At 45.2% G+C, this 6,520-nt stretch overlaps 1 protein-coding gene across 1 annotated transcript in view; it reads right to left on the bottom strand.

Annotated features, from left to right (window-relative positions):
• Nucleotides 1-6,520, bottom strand: part of DTNB (dystrobrevin beta) — a 200,928-nt gene that overhangs the window by 69,868 nt on the left and 124,540 nt on the right. The window lies entirely within an intron of this gene.

Here is a 6,520-nt window from a genome sequence, read left to right as displayed (position 1 = left end):
AGTCCAACTGTCAACCCAACACCCCCATGCCCACTAAACCATGTCCCTAAGTGCTGCATCTACACGTCTTTTAAATACCTCCAGGGATGGGGACTCCACCACTTCCCTGGGCAGCCTGGTCCAATGTTTAACCACTCTTTCAGTAAAGACATTTTTCCTCATGTCCAAGAAAAGTTAGAATAACTTATAGCTTATGAACAGGATTATTCACAGACATTAAATTTAAGCATGGTCACTGCCTCTGGAAAATCTAATTCTTTTCAACCCCTCAAAAGCATCAATTGAAGGGAGATTGCTGAATAAATGCATTTTCCCAGTGAGTCCTGACCTTTGTGATCCTTGCGTTTGGCACTTTTCACTAGCAGCCGTCACCACTACTGAGAAAATGACTGGGCAATTAAACAAGAGTCTGTAGTTTCTGGGAGAACCTGTTGGCAGCTGGGCTGGATGGTGAAGAAGCCAGTTATATGGACCAAGGAGAGAGAGAGAAAAATTACAGGGTCTTGTACTGGTTCAGTGCATTCTTCCAGTGGAATCCTAAGATGCTGCTTAGGAGGTCGAGTACAACTCAGAACTACCCTTCTGGCCATTAGACACAAGAAGTTGTCCACTCGCAGCTGGGGAGACACCTTTTATCACGGACAGATCTCCGTGGCTAAGAAATGCCTGAGGAACAAGATGGTATGTAGGGTCTGCTTCTAACACCAGGTCATTACAGAATCACAGAATGGTTGAGGTTGGAAGGGACCTCTGGAGGCATTCTGCTCAAGCAGGGCCACCGAGAGCCGGTTGCCCAGGACCGTGTCCAGACAGCTTCTGAGTATCTCCAAGGTGGGAGACTCCACAACCTTCCTGGGCAACCTGTGCCAGTGCTCGGTCACCCTCACATTGAGAAGTGTTTCCTGATGTTCAGAGGGAACCTCCTGTGGTCCAGTTTGTGCCTGTGGCCTCTGGTCCTGGCACAGGGCACCACTGGGAAGAGCCTGGCTCGTCATCTTTGCACCCTCCCTGTAGGTATTTGTATACATGGATTCAATCCCCCTGAGCCTTCTCTGCTCGAGGCTGAGCAGTCCCAGCTCCCTCAGCATTTCCTCATAGTAGAGATGCTCCAGTCCCCAGATTAGATTTCCTTATTCTGGTGGTCTTTGGGTCCCGTGCAGAGAGGGTGTGTTCATATCGGTAGCGCAGATGATTAAGGCCATGGAGCCTCTGCCTCTCACCATGTACTTGAGAAATGGGGTGTCTTCTGACACAGCAGAGCACTTCTGTGCTCTGCTTTTGCCTTTTTGTTTTCATCTGATCTCAAGATTGCACAGATTTTTACCACAACATTTTCAGAAGGACCTCAGATTGAGATCCTGGTTTGAGAAGACACTTGCACAACCATTTTCGGAAACTATTTGGGTAGAAAAAGAGCAGTCGGATAGAGGAGCTTGGGATCCATCAGTGCTCCTGGAGACAGGGTGGAGAGTGACGGATCCAGGATGAAGGGGACAGACACCGCTAGGCTTTCAGTTTTGTTTTGCTGTGGGTATCTAGAGCCAACCCTGACTGGATTTAGGCTTGAATTGCAGATAGCACTTCTCTTCTTCGGGCAAAACCTACATGGTGGGTGGGCTTGCACGTGGTAACTGAGCCTTGCTTGAAAGACATGCCTACAAGTTGGTCTTGTGTATCCTCCTGGGTGATCTGACGGACACATCAGGAGTCTCCTAATGATGTGGAAATTGCCTGTGTAAAAACTGCTTAGTAAGGCAGGTCCCAGGCAAGAAGAAACAAAACATCTTGGGAGTTAAAATGAACAGTGTGAAAAATAAAAATAAATCAACCCAGAAACCGAAGTGCAGAAACACAGTTCGCTGCAGCAGGGTCAGAAAACCCACCTCTTCCCCCAGGCAGCGGTGACGGCACAGGGTGGGCTCTGCTCTCACACCAAGGACCAGGGCTAGTGTGGGTGAGGAGCTGGGACGGACCTGCGGATACAGCCGGGGCAAAATCCCAGCTTCCCTCCCAGCTTTCATCTCTCCTTCTCCTCTCCTCCCCCCTCCCCCTCCCTCCTTCCTCCCTCCCCTCCTTCTCTTCCACTGACCTCTCCTCTCCTCTCCTCTCCTCTCCACGTTCGGGGTAGGTGCACAGCGTAGGCAGCAGCACTGCCACCACTCTTTCCATCTTGGGGTGACCTGAACAGTCTTGGTGTAGATAACGTTGATATGACCTACCGGTTCCCCCGAAACAGCGCGTCACACAGCCGAGGTCCCATGGTCTCTCCCTGCATCCTGGTACAATCAGCTACGAGGACAAGTGCAGGTGACGTGTTTCACCTGCAGCCTCAGGAGCTTCCTGAGGCTCTGGGGCTCTTGGGGCTCCATCCGAAGCACATGAACCTTTGTTCTGCTGCAAAGTAGGACTGTGCCTATAAAAACACAATCTTGTCCTTAATCCCTTTCTTCAGAAATCCTGTCCAAAGCCTGAAATCACCCTCATGACCTAAAGTACTCGAGTCCTCAGGAGCAAAGACAATGCTGCAGAGAACTTAGAGGAGACACATCCCTCATGCTGCTCACTTTCAAACATCACTAGTCAAGAGGTCTTTTGGAAACTGTACAGTGGCTATTTTGTATGACAATTCAATGTCCTCTTATTTGTTCTATTGCTTCCAAGAGTCCATTTAATTTTTTATGGTAACTCAGAATCACAGAGTCATCGGGGTTGGAAAGGACCTTTTGAGATGGTCTAATCCAAAACAGGGGTTTTGGATTGCTCAAAGCAATGTCACCTACAGCGGGTTGCTCAGGACATTGTCCAGCTGAGTTCTGAATACCTCCAAGGATGAAGACTCCACAACCGGCTGCGGTGACTTGTTCCAGTGTTTGAGCACTTACACCATAATAAAGTTTTTTCTTCTGTTCCAATGGAAGTGAGCCAAGCCATGGCCTCTTGTTGTGTAACAGCACCACTGAAGAGAGTCTGGCTCTATTGTCTTACTTGCAACCATCATATATTAATACACAAAAAGACCCCCACAAGTCTTCCCAAGGCTAAACAAGCCCAGAAAAAAAAATTCAGGCTGCTGATTCGCCACCAACATCTAAACCTTCCAGGTTCTTAAACTTAAAAGGCACCTGATGCTCAGCCTGAAAGTTTGCAAAGGGGATGCCTATGCTGGTGAAATAAAAAGCACCAGGCAGAGGCACTGGAATTTGATCACCCATTCTGTTAGATATTTAGTATGGCCCCTGCCTTATTTTTAGCCCAGACTAACTAGCTCTCTCAAGCAATTCTCAGCATGGTTTGGGATTTACCCTAAGCCAAGAGCTATCTGCAGCAGGTGGTTTGTACGCAGCTGCACTGTTCTGGAGGGTGAGAGCGCTCAATATTATAGATGTGGGCACCAAAGTTTTTAATGACTGCTATATACAAAGCCCAACTGTCTATCGTACACTCAGCTGTTGAGAAATAGCACTTATCTCTCACCTAATCTATACTACAATGTGGACGCAGGAGGAGAGTTGTCTAAACTTTTGCATATTCAAAAGTGTATCAAAGAGTCGCCTGAGACAGCGTTGAGCCTGCTGAAAATACAACAGAGGTACGTGTCTAATTGCTACTGCACTTGTCCAGAAAATATCTGACACCAGTTCTAGATATATCTGACCTTGAATGGATAATAAGACACAGCTCCTGTGCCACATTCCCCAACAAACAGGCATCCTGGGAGGCAGCAGGCTCCATCCTCCCTGTGAAAGCCCAGCCGCAGGCAGCACTGCAAGATGCAGTGGCGGTCAGGAGGCAGCCCTGGGATTCTGGTTTGTGCTCTCTGGGTTAGGTTTTACTAAAAAAATTCAACGGTGGTCTAATATTAAAAAATATTAACTGCCCAGGACATGGAATTTAAAGCCTTGGGGTAAAAACTCAGATTAGAAAAGAGAAACAGACTGAAGACAACACAGACAGACAGATGTTTCGAGTAGTAGCCGGGGCATGAGGAAATTCATCAGAGTACTTAGATCTTGGTACTTAAATAAACCTAAGGCAATCTCAGAGCTTTTGTGTTCATTTCTGAAAGCACTAAGTTTTATAAGGTGACACTCCAGACGCTAGAAGAGGCTATCCATAAAGCTTACACCTAGAAACAATGTAAGAAGGAACTAACAACTACAGACCAGTCAGCTTAACCTCAGTTCTCGGGGAAAAAACACAAAATAAAACCACTTGTAAATACTTAGAAGATAGGCTAAGTAAAGTTCTACATGGAGTTTTTAAGAAAAAATCATGCCAAAGCAAACTACTTTCCTTCCATAGTAAAAAATCAAATCCTATGTATAGGAGAGAAACTATTAACACAGTAGACTTTCATCTCAGCAATGCTTTTGACGTCCTCTTGTGGGGTTTTACAGCTTTTCTCTTAGATTTAGTACCATTCAATATTTTCATTAATATCATGGATGATGGAATAAAGTATTTACTTCTTACATCTGCAGACTGTATCACACTGTGGTGAGCTCCTACTGCTTTATAGGACAAGGTAAAACATAAAATATACTAAAATACAAAATTACTTGAGAAATTGGAGAAATGGTTTGAAAAAATAGGTTGCATTCCATTAAGACGAGTGCAAACTCTTACATTTACTTTCGACATGTCAACTACCCAGACGCCCAGCGGACGAGGCAGCAATTCTGCAAAAAGGGATTTGCAAATGAGTTTAGTTCACAACCCAAACACGAGTCAATAACCTCAGGCTGCTGCAGAGTCCAGGAACGGGTTGTCTGAGGCAGGGTATGCTATGTACTGCGACGCATGACTTATCCCTGGTCTCTGACTCAGGTGAACTGCTGTTCCCAGCCTGAGCATTACGATTTAAAAAAAGCTAAGGGTCAACTGGAGAAAGAGGGTGAAGAAGAAGAATGATCAGAGGTCTGTAAATCATGACAATGAGGAAAGACTGAAAGAATGAAAAGAATAAAAGAATGAGAGGAGACAACATAAGAAACTTCAAATATACAACACTTGTTGTAAAGAGGCAAGTAGTACATTGCTCTCCATATCCCATGAGATAGGAGAATGAGTAGTAGGCTCAAACCGAGCAAGGAAGCATTATGTTAGGATTCAGGGAAAACCTTTTATTGGTAGGCGAATTTACACACTGGAACAAATTTCCTCGATGGACTCCATCCGGAGTGGACTCCATCCACTGAGGTTTTTTTAAAATAATTTGGTAAGCATCTGCCCAAGAATGGTTTATGTGTAGCTGAGCTGACCTACGGTGGAAAATGCCTGTCGGTAGGTCCTAGCTGGCCTGTCATTCAGAACCAGGGAAACCACTAAACTGTCAGGGCACTCCAGCTTTGATAATGCGGGTGCAGGCTGCGTGTAGGGTGTTTACATTTATACCAGTCCATTACTTGCAAAGAGATAAGGTATCTAATCAAATATTCATAAGTGATGGCCAGCTTGAACTTTCATACTGCAGAGGGCAATGTTGTTTGTTTGGCCATTTCCAGCCTCTGCCGATTCCTCACAGGTCACTGTTCCCTTTCAAAGAACGTAAGGGAAAACCTTCCTCTAATCGATAAACAAAGCTAGGTAGCTTTCTCCTCTCTATTTGGATCTAGTGCGGAAACATGTCACCTCCAGGTTCCGTAGCTGAAACTTTCCCTGAGCATTGTTTCCTGCGATGTGGTAAATAGGAACATCTCAGAACATTTCACCCCCCCCATCCTCCTCCTCCTTCTCCTCCTCCTCCTCCTCCTCCTCCTCTCTTTTAAAAAAAGTAATCTTTCCTCTAAAATACCCTTAGAATGTCCTGTAACTCATATTTCGATCAAACCTAAAGATATTAGAGATCGTCACTATTTTCAGGCTTGTGAACTAGGTTCATAGTTATTCGAATCAACAACCTCCCATCTCTTCTTGAGAAGAGGGATTTTGATTGAGGGATTTTTTTCCTTTATCCTTTAAAGCCCAAAAAATCTGACTCCCAGACACCTTTCTGCTCCCATCGCTTCTCAAGCTCTTTGATTAGGTTTTCCCTATCACTCTTCCTTTTTTCTTTTATCATTCTTGTTACCAGTCTTCATTCACATTGCTTTATTAACCTCTAGAGACCTGTGAGAAAAAACACAGTATTTCATAGAAACTACAGAAGTTACTGACCACCACATTCCCAGTAACAAAGAAGTAAGATTAACCAAGAACTCAGATCTTTTTCTTTTTTCAGTTCTTTTGTTGATGGGAAGAAGTCTTTGCATTTATGTTGCATTTTCGGGTGGTTTTTCTAGTAGCTTGTCCTGGTTTTGGCTGGGATAGAGTTAATTTTCTTCCTAGTAGCTGGCACAGTGCTGTGTTTTGGATTTAGGAGGAGAACAATGTTGATAACGCACCGATGTTGTAGTTGTTGCTGAGCAGTGCTTACACTAGCCAAGGACTCTTCAGCTTCCCATGCTCTACCGACTGAGAAGGCTGGAGGTGCACAAGAAGCTGGGAGGGGGCACAGCCAGGACAGCTGACCCAAACTGGC

Source organism: Aptenodytes forsteri, unplaced genomic scaffold (genome assembly GCF_000699145.1).
Source record: "Aptenodytes forsteri isolate BGI_AS27 unplaced genomic scaffold, ASM69914v1 Scaffold192, whole genome shotgun sequence".
NCBI lineage: Eukaryota > Metazoa > Chordata > Aves > Sphenisciformes > Spheniscidae > Aptenodytes > Aptenodytes forsteri.
Note: the sequence above shows the minus strand (reverse complement) of the source record. Positions and strands in the feature narration are given on the sequence as shown.